The sequence below is a fragment of the Galeopterus variegatus genome, unplaced genomic scaffold (assembly GCF_000696425.1).
Source record: "Galeopterus variegatus unplaced genomic scaffold, G_variegatus-3.0.2 Scaffold7441, whole genome shotgun sequence".
In the NCBI taxonomy this organism is placed as follows: Eukaryota; Metazoa; Chordata; class Mammalia; order Dermoptera; family Cynocephalidae; genus Galeopterus; species Galeopterus variegatus.
The window spans coordinates 83,707-95,065 of NW_007733552.1; the positions used below are offsets into that span (position 1 = coordinate 83,707).

The 11,359-nt window shown below is 39.6% G+C and overlaps 1 long non-coding RNA gene across 1 annotated transcript; it reads right to left on the reverse strand.

Annotated features, from left to right (window-relative positions):
* Nucleotides 1–808: 808 nt before the first annotated feature.
* On the reverse strand, nucleotides 809–9,128 carry LOC103607453. Its single transcript, XR_551967.1, has 3 exons — nucleotides 8,711–9,128; nucleotides 3,379–3,446; nucleotides 809–1,341 (listed from the first exon to the last, which is right to left on the reverse strand). It is a non-coding gene; the product is annotated as an uncharacterized LOC103607453 (long non-coding RNA).
* Nucleotides 9,129–11,359: the final 2,231 nt, after the last annotated feature.

Genomic DNA, 11,359 nt, shown 5'->3' on the forward strand with positions numbered 1-11,359 from the left:
TGGCCTTGGTGTTATCAGCACCGCACTCTACCGAGTGAGCCACAGGCCAGCCCCCAAATTTGATTTTTAAATACTGCTAAAAAAAAAAAAAAAAAAATACCTTTACAGCCTGACATAATTTGTTTTTAAAATGAGTGATAGGATAAAGTTGATATTAAAAATAGTTCAAGAATAAAGACAATTGTACTTAGGGATGACAGTGGTTTTACACAATGGGATCTACATGTTTAACTTAAAAAACTGATATGTTACGCTCTGGCATCAGTTAAGGAGTTAAGACTCCCTTCCCCCACCCCCAGCCACCTTACATCACTAGCAGATTCCCACCCTTACAGATTACAGTGTAGTATGAAGGGGATGGCTCTTGACTCATGTTTTGATCATTTAATGGCTCAGATGAATCTGACTTGACTTACATTTAATAGTAGTTTCTAAGTAAGGAAAGCAGCATGCCAGCATGCTCATCCAATTGCTCTAAGTAACCTCTTTCAAGAAAACAAATGATTCAAGAAGCAGGGACTGTTGCTTCATCATTTCACCATCCAACAGAAGCACACATTACCATTCTTATACAGAAGGGAACACTCCTAAGAATCCTGACCAATGCAAGTCATGCCACCAATAGTATACTTTTATAAGCTACCTATTATGGGGCTGAAAAATGAAGATGGAAATAAGCAAAGCTATAGACAAGTAATAAAATTGAAAGGTAACTTAAAATGCATGTCCATGTTCTACAACAGATAACAAGATTTGAAAATTGTCCCATGACTATGAAAACTGCCCCTAAGAGGTGACTGCGAGGAAGGAAAATGTTGCCCAGATCTTATGACCTGATGATGGTCGAGGATCCTGATCGGGCTGTTCAGAATGTTGCTCATGGGACACAGAGGTCAGGAGTTACCACGAGATCAAGTTTTTGGGCCCCAGAGGGGGTGGCACCTCATGTTAGGGTACATGCTGTCTTCAGTCCACATGTTCTTGGATCAGCAGCTTCAAGAACATGACAGCTAAGCAATTAGATCCCAACACAAGACCTTGGGTCTTGGCCCAAGTTCTCTGTTTCACTCAATTTCCTTTTCCTTTTAATTAAGTACTGTTATTTTTGGTAGTGATAAGTCACTTCAGTATCCACTATGGGTCGTGGTTTGTAAACAGACATTGACAAATACAAACAGCAGTGCAATATTTGACCCAGACTTTAAAAGAACAGGAGGCGATGGTGGAAATGAGGTAACTCTTCCCCAACACGTGTGAACAGACAGCTCCTGCTCTTCTAATGCTCTATGTCCATTAGGAGAGAGTAGGGCTTGTCAACAGGATGGTTACATAAAGAAGAAGCTACAGAAGAGAAAAAAGAAAGGTTCAGATTCAAACTGGATTCTTATAGGCTTAAAAAAGAAACAAAAAGAAAGGAGCTTCTCTACAACAAGCTGTGAAAGAACGGCAGGTGTCAGTTAAAGGGATGACTTCACCAAGCTCAGCTGGAGCGTGAGGGTGGCAGTCCTGGCACCAGAGGCCAGGCAGGAAGAGGGTGCCTCGGATGGGCCGAGAGGGATCAGGATGGCAGGATGGGGATGGAGACGGTATATGAAGTACAGGACACCACACGGCAAGGATCTTGGAGAAGTTGGTGCTGCCCAGATGGCAGCATTTAAAGTCCACCACGCAAAGCAATAAATCATGAGACTGTCATTCCTGTTTCTTTTACCCAATATAATACGCACGTGTACATATGCATATCAGCAGTGACTAAAAAGAATTCACAAAAGGGCACGCAAAACAATGTTTGGGTAAAAATATATTTTCCCCTGCGTTATGTCTTGGCACTAGTGATAGATGCATAGATTATCTGTCCGTCACTCTCCTACCTTAACAGACACCAAATTACCAAGCATGTTGCTAAGTGATTACTTTTATACTTAAAAAAATGATATGCTTCACATCAATACAATTATTTTAGTTTAAAAAAAAAGACAGGTGCCTAACATGCAGCTTACATATATGACAATTCTGCATTAACACTGAAAGTAGATTACACAACAGTTTTGGAAAACACATCGGTTATTTTCAAAGAGCAAAATGACAAAGATCTACAACTACAGTTTAAGGCATATCAGTATATTTTAAAATTAAGAAATAGACAAAGTTCTAATGCTGTTCACAGCTTAATTTTCAATTTATTTAAAAAATTTTCTTCATACCTACGTACAAACTAGACTTTGTAGGTCATAATTCCCACTAAAAAGTCATCACATATGGGTCCTGTCAATAGAACCAGGACTTTTGAAAGCTGAGACTTGACAATTCCAGAGACTTGCAAAGGGATCTGAATGGACAGTTTTGGTAGGACCACACAGAGACAGTATGACGTGGGTCGGGAACAGCTGAAAAACCTGATTCCACAGTTTGTATGTGAAACACTTATGGATATGTCAAGAAAGTGAGGAAACCAAGCATTTGAGGTGCACGAGATATGCAGAGTAAGTGTTATTGCTGGTGAGTTACAAAGCAGAGAAGGAAGATGATGAATAACTTGTGCCCAGCATTACATTGAGTAATTCCCCTGGTTGAGATGCCCTTTTTTGGACAAAACCTTGGCCAATTAATAGAGAGTTTAAGCTGGGAAAACATTATCTCTGAACTGGCAATAAATTCTCATAAATGCTTTTCCATAACATCCTACAGTCCAGAAGAAGCAAAAAGATGGTCCTTATGTTTGAAAAAAAAGATGTTCAGGGAGGTCAGTTACAGCTATCAGGCCAAAAAAAAAAAAAAGGTGACAACTGCCAGGAGTTAGCAGTTTAAGGAGAGACCATTAAAGGTGACAACTGCCAGGAGTTAGCAGTTTAAGGAGAGACCATTAAACAAAGATAAAAAAATTAAGTGGTCAGGTGACATCTGCCAGGAGTTAGCAGTTTAAGGAGAGACCATTAAACAAAGATAAAAAAATTAAGTGGTCACAAAGGCAGCCTAGTGTAAAACATTTTTTCCTCTTGATTTTCTGATTTTCTGCAGTAGAAGGTGGTAGTTTCTTATTCTAACTTTATTGACATTGTCAAGAATCAAGGACCCTCTGTAATATCCTGTGATGCTGTGTAGAACACAGGCTGGGATTCATAATTTCTGACTTCCACACAGAGGCTAAGGAGTTGAGTTTATGTAGTTCTAGTGAAAAAAATATAAATGTGACCATTTTACATATATCTAGTTTTGGGTTTTTTTGTTTTTTGTTTTTTTTGTAAACAAAGGCTATTTAAACCATTACCTCCCTACCCCCCTCCAAAAGAAGAAAAAAATAATTCCATCCATCCCATTTGTTTTCTCTAATTTTAAAAAGTCAGAAAGATCTCAAAGATTTCTTACTACTATACTTACATGCAAAGGCGAAAGCACATCCAATTAGATTTGAGGGTATCATTTACTCCGTGCAGAGCCAAGGACTACTGTGAAAAAAGGCATAGATACAGAAAGAAAAGAGCAGCAAGAACAAACTAAACAGGGCTGGGGAGCAGTGGTAGAAAAAAGTTCAGAAGCAACACATTAAAAAAAAAAACAGCTTCTATATGTCTCTTGATTTTTTTTATTCCCTGACTCGCCATATAATTTATTTTGCTGTGAAAAATTTAATGCAAAAATAAATCAACCCAATCAATCAACAATCTTGGAATCAAAAAGTCAGCTGGATGCCTTTTGTTGCTAGGCTCATTTTAAAAAGGATTTAGTGAAGCAAGATACAAAATTTTAAAGTGTATTTTCTGTTACAAAGCACAAAAATGCTCACACAAGCAGTGGTTGGAACAAGCATACAACACAAATATTCAAGCTTTTGTCTGGTGCACAGCATATGAGCAAATTCAGCCCATAGTTAGAATCAGCATGCCATCTAATATTTGGCTGCTCCACAGCTAGCTTCAGACTAGAATTTTTTTAAAAAAGGAAAAAAAAAAAAAAAAAAAAAAAAAACAAAAGCACTGGTCTAGTAGCTACTAAATCTGTAAAGACCACTACTGCTGTTGCTTCTAGCAGTTTCTATCCCAGCTTAGTTTGGGCTTCAATGAAACTGATTTCCTTACTTTGCCTAATTAAGGCTAAATCAGTTCATGGAAGACCATTCCTTATTTCCCTTAAGTATGACTGACGATGAAGAGAAGGGAAAAATATCTCTGTTGAAATCGACTAGAGACTTATTAATTTTTAAAAAAAAGGAGGAGTCAGGGCCGGTGGGGAAGGGAGGGAGGGGAAAAGAGTGTGCGGAGGGAGGTGCAGCATATTTGATCCTATTTATTTAACGTGTAAATAGTGCGGGCCAGAAGGAAAATGCAGAGGTGAAGTACTGGGTTCATGAGAAATGTTATCCTTTCAAGTAAGAAACAGGAGACTACAGAACTAGAAATCTGGGAGAATCTTGTTAGGGGGGAAAAATCAAGCAGATGAAAGGATAGGCATCAGAAAGGAATAGTCGAAGAGAGATTAAATATGGCCCCTTCCATACACATCAGGCATGTAGTGTGTGTCCTGGCACTTGCATTAGTCCTAACCTTTGATGAGACGATGGGCCTTAGGCATGAAGAGCAGGTGGAGCTGGTCATGGTGAGGAAGATTCCTCAGGACAACTGGACTTGAAGCAGCAGCCATTCTATTTCTTCCTCTCTTTATGGCCAAATATTGAAAGGAGACTAAGCAAAAAAACTAAGTGTGAAGTTCAATTTCTACTGTCTTGACTCACGGGTTGTGCTGTGTCCCTTGCCATTTCTACCTTGCCCTGAAACGATCCCTTCAGATTTGTTCTGCCGATGATAGAAAATAATAAATTTTCTATCTGAAGTATTTGTAGAAATTTTCTCCTCATGATTACTGAAAAATTTTACTAGAAGTACTGATATCCTGAAATGAGTTACTAAGGTCCTCCCCCTCAGCCCACTGAGAGCTGAGTAGGTATGTTTAGGAAAGATCTCTTATTTAAAGTAGTAAGTAGCTTATGGAAAACCCATCATCCTCAGTAGAAGATTCCACTAAGCAATGTTGTATGCTACCACCTTTGAGATCTCCATCTGTGCGAAGATCAGGATGCATGATAAACGTGAATATAATCAGTTTTCTTATGCAAGTCCACTCCAACTTGGCCAGGATTTAAGAGGCAAGCATTCAGATGCAGTTTCAAACAATAACAGGAGACATCTGAACAGACCCACAAGCTCAGGCCAAATAATGTTATTGATTAAAATGAAAAATGTATGCAGGGGTAAAGCCATACATAATGCTTATTCACCATCCTGCCTACACACACGTACGTCTGCCTTGGTTTGGGGCAGGTGTGGAGAAGAGACAGTGAATTCAGGGATTGTGCAATCATGGAGATGAATAATCAAGAAAATGCAAGTTGTTGTCGTGGCTATTCAGGTTTTTAGTTCAGCTGCTGAGGCGGTGAGAAGTTTTCATGTCAGACGTACAGGCAGTATTTTACCCCACTTTCCTCATTCCAAAGTGACATACAAGTAACAGGCATGCTTCCTGCTGACATTCTGAACAGGCATAAAAGGCAAATTATTTACTTTCCAAAAACAAAGTCCAGCTGCACAGAGCTCTGCTGTCATTCCCTTGTTCTATCATTTTCCACCACCCAACAACATTTGGCAAAATGAGTTAATAGTTATTGGTGTTTGGGGAAGAGCAAAAAAAAAATAAAACAAAAGGACACAGATGGCAGAGATACAATATTACTGCAAAAGCAGGTGAATGCGGGAACATCCTTGGCTTGCCAGGCTTTATGTGAAGCTTGCACTGCAAGTTAAAAACAAAACAAAAAAGTTAGAAATAATAATAAATAAAAAAGAAAGGAAAATTAGGAGCGCCAGCACCAGCATTCAGTGATGGTGAATGCTCATGCAATGATTATGAAATTGACAGAAATTAAAACCAAAAATTTGAGTAGGCTATTCTACATGACAAGCAAAAGCAAAATTTTAATACTGAATTAAAGAACACGTGGTTAGTTTTCATTTTCGTGTAATTTAGAATTCACAAATGACTTCTTGAAACCACTGCTGTTCTAGTGGAAGGATTTACTGTTTGGTTTTTGTTTTCTCAAATAATACAAAACCATTATCTATTAGGTTTGAGTATAACATTAGTACTGAACAGGAGTGTCATCTTCTACTTCGGGCTGCTGAGGAGTCAGAGAATAAACATACAGTAAATGCCTTTGTACGACTGTCTTGAAGAAAAGGCGTAAAGTAGCTTGGGGAATGGAATATAATGGATGGAAAACACGCTGTTAATCTAGTTGGGAAGGGAAAAAAAAGGACAATCATTACATAGCTATGGTTACAGCAATGCCAGGAGCTTTCCCCCTTTTTTATGTACAAAGCAATGCCAAACCCAAAATCCAGGTGTCTAATTTTAGGCAAGTCCAGAACGTGCAACTTTATTCCTTAGCAAGAATCAAAATAGGGTTTTAAAAAAGATGAGTGGATGGTTTTGTAAACCGTGGTTATTAGATGCCAGGTACAATTTCAAAATGATGAATCTGAGAACTTTCATTTGGGATAGATGCATCTTAACCAGCAAATGCCCAATGGCGATTTTGCAAACAGTTTTCAGAAAAGATGAGCACTGTCCACTGAACAACTTACCCACAGGCAGTCCCACCCTTGTGGTGTAGCTGCAAACAAGGAAAGGGATTTGGTGGCCACAGATGGCAGAGGTGGGGTCCAGCTAATGTCAGTGCTGGGGTTAGTTCTACTTTGTCTGTAATCTGATGAAATGTTATATACTCTCATGCCACTACAGGTCAAAGAGAAGTGTAAAGTCTTACCTACATTAAAAAGGGAGTGTGTCATTAGAATAGAAAAAATCGATTTAACACTGTTAGAAAAACTAGTTAAGCTCTGAAGTGGAAGCACAGCAGGTACATAAGTAAGCATCTCTTTTTAATTTTCTACCTAGAACAAGCAAGTTCCTAAGTGGCATATGTGGTCACTTCTGCATCTGCTCCAGCTCTGCTAGGAAGAAGGAGTCTTCCCATTTCTTTTCAAAGTGCTGCTCTGGTTACCCTGGTTACTGTCTTTCTGTGGTCCTCTCTAACCAAAACTCTCCACTGCTACCAGCAGTAAAAGGTGTAATTTTTTTTTTTTTTTTTTTTTTTTTTTTTATACTCCAGGCCTCCAACTGGCAGTAGCTTTCACTGTACAACAGGAAAGTGTGGAAAAGGGTAAGAACCTAGAAGTTACACATAAAACACATGCCATTATTAGGCACAAACCTGGTAACTACTGTAAACCAAGTTAAGTCTAATGCCATTAATAATAAATGAGAATATATAAATAAGGCTGAAATAGAATTCACATAACCTTCTCGTAAACTTTAAAAGCATTATACATTGGTATGGCCCCAGGGTAGGAAAAAAATAACCTAACATGTTCAACAGGGCAAGGAAAATACCTCCCTACACTGGGAAGCTAGTTATTAAACAGACTTTTTTTTAAATTGTGGCACTATACTGATCAGCTCTGGGAATTTTTATTGAATAAAGGCACATCCACTATACATGAAATATTCTTTTAACATTGCTGGTCTCTGATAAATGTTTTTAGTTTTAAAACTTGTACTTTTATGTACTTTAGTGCTTCAGGGTAAGAAGAACTGGACTTTGGGTTTCCTAAGCTGTGACTCAGCAGCTTTTTGTTTCATTCGTGCCTATAGATGTGTGCACACATACACACCCCCTATGTCTGTCTTGGGTTAGTCTGGATCAAGGGTCCAATGACAAATGGCTTCTATGCGTCTTCATTGGAAGAGTCACGTCATCTCTGAATCTGCATGGGGAATGTCACCATCAGTGTCAGACATTCTCCCAACATGTGTAGCTACAAAGGGTTTTCTTGAACTGGATTATAATCTAGGCAGTCCTTATTCTCAGACTTAATCTAGTATAACTAAATTTTGGGGCCTCGGACTGCTTTGGTCGCCTGGGTCTCTCATACCTCATCTCCAGAGCACTGTCCACTGAACAACTTACCCACAGGCAGTCCCACCCTTGTGGTGTAGCTGCAAACAAGGAAAGGGATTTGGTGGCCACAGATGGCAGAGGTGGGGTCCAGCTAATGTCAGTGCTGGGGTTAGTTCTACTTTGTCTGTAATCTGATGAAATGTTATATACTCTCATGCCACTACAGGTCAAAGAGAAGTGATTTTGAGCCCATTTCACAATAAACAATTCATCATTTTGTTGAATTTAGAGGAAAAATAGTGGCTACTAGCAGCTCTTCCAAATATTTCATTTTGGGAACAAGACTTTCAAAGACTGGCTATACAACAAAGATTAGGAAAATAATTTCAACAATCGTAATTTTAGGATGCTCTTTATCAAAAGAGTCATTAGAATTGTCTTCAGGAGGTACTGAAGAGAAATAAACCCATCTTCTCCAAGAATCCTAGGGCTGGTGCAGAAGATGCTACTGGAGACGGCAAGTTACTTCCAGTCCTGATTGCTTGGTCAGTAAGGTCAAGTTTTATAAATTAATCTTTGTGTACCCTTTAAAAATACTTTAAAAACCTTTATCATCTTCCCTGCACTGTAGAGAAAATACTTGCTTTTATCTTTCTGGTAACAGACCAGTTTCCAGTCTGTAAATGGGAAAAGTAGAGACATGCAAGAGGAATAAATTGTTAGAGGTCCCCAATACACATGGGGGTGACACCTGCTTACTTTTTCTTATCCTTGTCTTTCTTGGTTTGCTGGGCGCCAGACTGCTGGGCCTGGGACTGTAGCAACTGAGCTGCAGCTTTCTTCTTCTGGAAGTTGTTCACCTCCTCCTCAAGCTCCTTCTTCTTGTCTTCCACCTTCTTCTTCTCCTCTTGGTGTGTCCGCTTTAGGAGGTCAAACTTCTCATGAAGCTGGAGAGACAGAGGAGAACAGGCATGGTGAAGGGAATGAACATCTTCCCGATGTAAGGATCTGTGCGAGAACAAAATTCACACCATGCAGCTGCAGTTGCTTTAATTACAGGACTGAAGTATGTTTTGATGACTTATTGGAGGACCAAGGCTGAGACGCTGAAGAGCATCCCTCAGACTCCCAGACTCTTTTGACCCTTGAACTCATCAGGATTAAAAATTTCTTAAACACTTTTCCTGGTAATAAATACATATTCATTTTAAAAAGCATATAGAAGATAAAAATCACCCATGATTCTAACAAAAAATCCACCCTAGTGATAAAAATGGTTCTTTACTTCTGGTCCTTTTTCAAAATGTATAAAATACATTTACTTAGAGATGTACACAATGACTACACATACATACACACAGACATATACATATATGTATTAGTTACTTAAGATAAGTTGAGAAATTTCTGGCCTTTGATAAATTGAATTTTAAAAAATCACAATTGAAAATAAAAACTGGAAGGAACTCTTACTAGATAATTCTAGGTTTTTGCCCAGTATCCACTTGATTCTTAAAGCCAACAGCAAATAAAGCTCAACTTTCCATTTTCTGCAGCACCATCCTGAGTGCTCACCTATTTAACCTACAAGTTTCAGTTGTCTTTATAAAGATAAATTAAAACAAGATAATGAGGAGGTCATTCAGATACTTTCATTTGGAAACGTGTTGAGCTATAGGTCAAACACTTGCGATACTCGTGATCTACCATCAGAAGCAGACGCATTTTACACACACATATATTCAAATCCAGTGAGATGAGTGTTATAGTAGAAACCCATGTAAACTGGTAGGAGGCACTTAGTTTGACCTGGGGATGGGGACTGAGGTGGGGTCAGAGGGATGCTAGAGCAGGAAGCACGTGGCCAGCAGAGAGAGACACAGACAGGACCTGAGCAGAGGTTTTGTGTCAGACTGTCGTCCACCAGGCAGAGCCACAGGGACTCTCCTCTGCTCAGTTCTCTGAATTGGCTGATTGATAGACTAAGATAACAACAATAGTCCCAGGATCCCAAATCTCATGTTTTGAGACTTGGGAATTAAACACAGGGGGCTGGACCATGGCTCACTCGGGAGAGTGCAGTGCTGATAACACCAAGGCCATGGGTTCGGATCCCATATAGGGATGGCTGTAAGTCAAGGGTTAAGATCCCCTTCCCGGTCATCTATTAAAAAATAAACAAATAGGGCCGGCCCGGTGGCGCACTCGGTAGAGTGCGGCGCTTGGGAGCATGGCGGCGCTCCCGCCGAGGGTTCGGATCCCATATAGAGACCAGTTCCCGCTCACTGGTTGAGCGTGGTGCGGGCGCGACACCGAGGGTTGCGATCCCATTGCTGGTCACGGTACGGGTGTGACACCGAGGGTTGCGATCCCGTTGCCGGTCACGAAAAAAGACAAAAAGGAAAAAAAAAAAGAATAACTATTACTTGCTGATGTCAAGATTTCTTCTATAGTATAAAAGGAAAGCAATAATAAACCAGTTTGAATGCTCTGTTGTAAATAAATGTTAATCATTTATCATTTTATTGAAAATAGTCTTTCATAAAAAGGAGAACACAAAGCTAAATGAAGGATAGAGCAAAGGAGAGATGAATGAAAGACCAGCGCTATTTATATTTACTGCTGTTTGGTTTCAATCCAGTTCCTATGTCTATTTTTGGGTCAGATTTCACTTGTGCCTATATAATAAGTACCTTTTTCCAAATGGTTCAGAAGACCCAATCTAGGGAAGCTATATGCAGCCTATATCCATGATTTGGTCACATTCAAAATGTAGTTTTATTAAGACAGGGCCCACCCTGAATTCCAGGGAGAGCATCTCCATCAGCAGCCACTCTTGGAGATTTTTTTACGTACTCCAAGATGTTGCTGGTGCTAAATACAACTGAGCCATTCAGAGTGTCCCTGAGGATTTGACTCCACCAGCAGCCCTGTCAAACCCTGGGAACATTGGGCCAGCCTCTCGAAAAAGACCTTAAAACTGACCAGAGTGCCACATCTAACACATATGTCTCCAGAATCGGGCAGTATCAACCCACACCCACAGACTGAAGCAAAACTCAAGCCAGAATATATTCAGCTGTTCCATGACTTGTATGACCACCTGGTTGCTGGCTCTTCATTGAAAATAGCTTGATAAAATATATCTGACAGGCATGAAATTCAGCAGAGAAATACCAGATAAAGATTATAAACTTGAGTCAGACAGATCTGGGTTTGAATTCTGGTCACACTGACTGACTGATCTTGGGAAAGACAGTCTCTCTAAGCCTCCAACGTATATGATGCAGATACAATAACACTTACCTTCTAGGGATATAATTATGAGAATGAAATGGAGGAAAAGTGAATAAAGCATCTGACATATGGTCAGTGCTTAATAAGTGTTACCCTCCCCCACTCACCTCC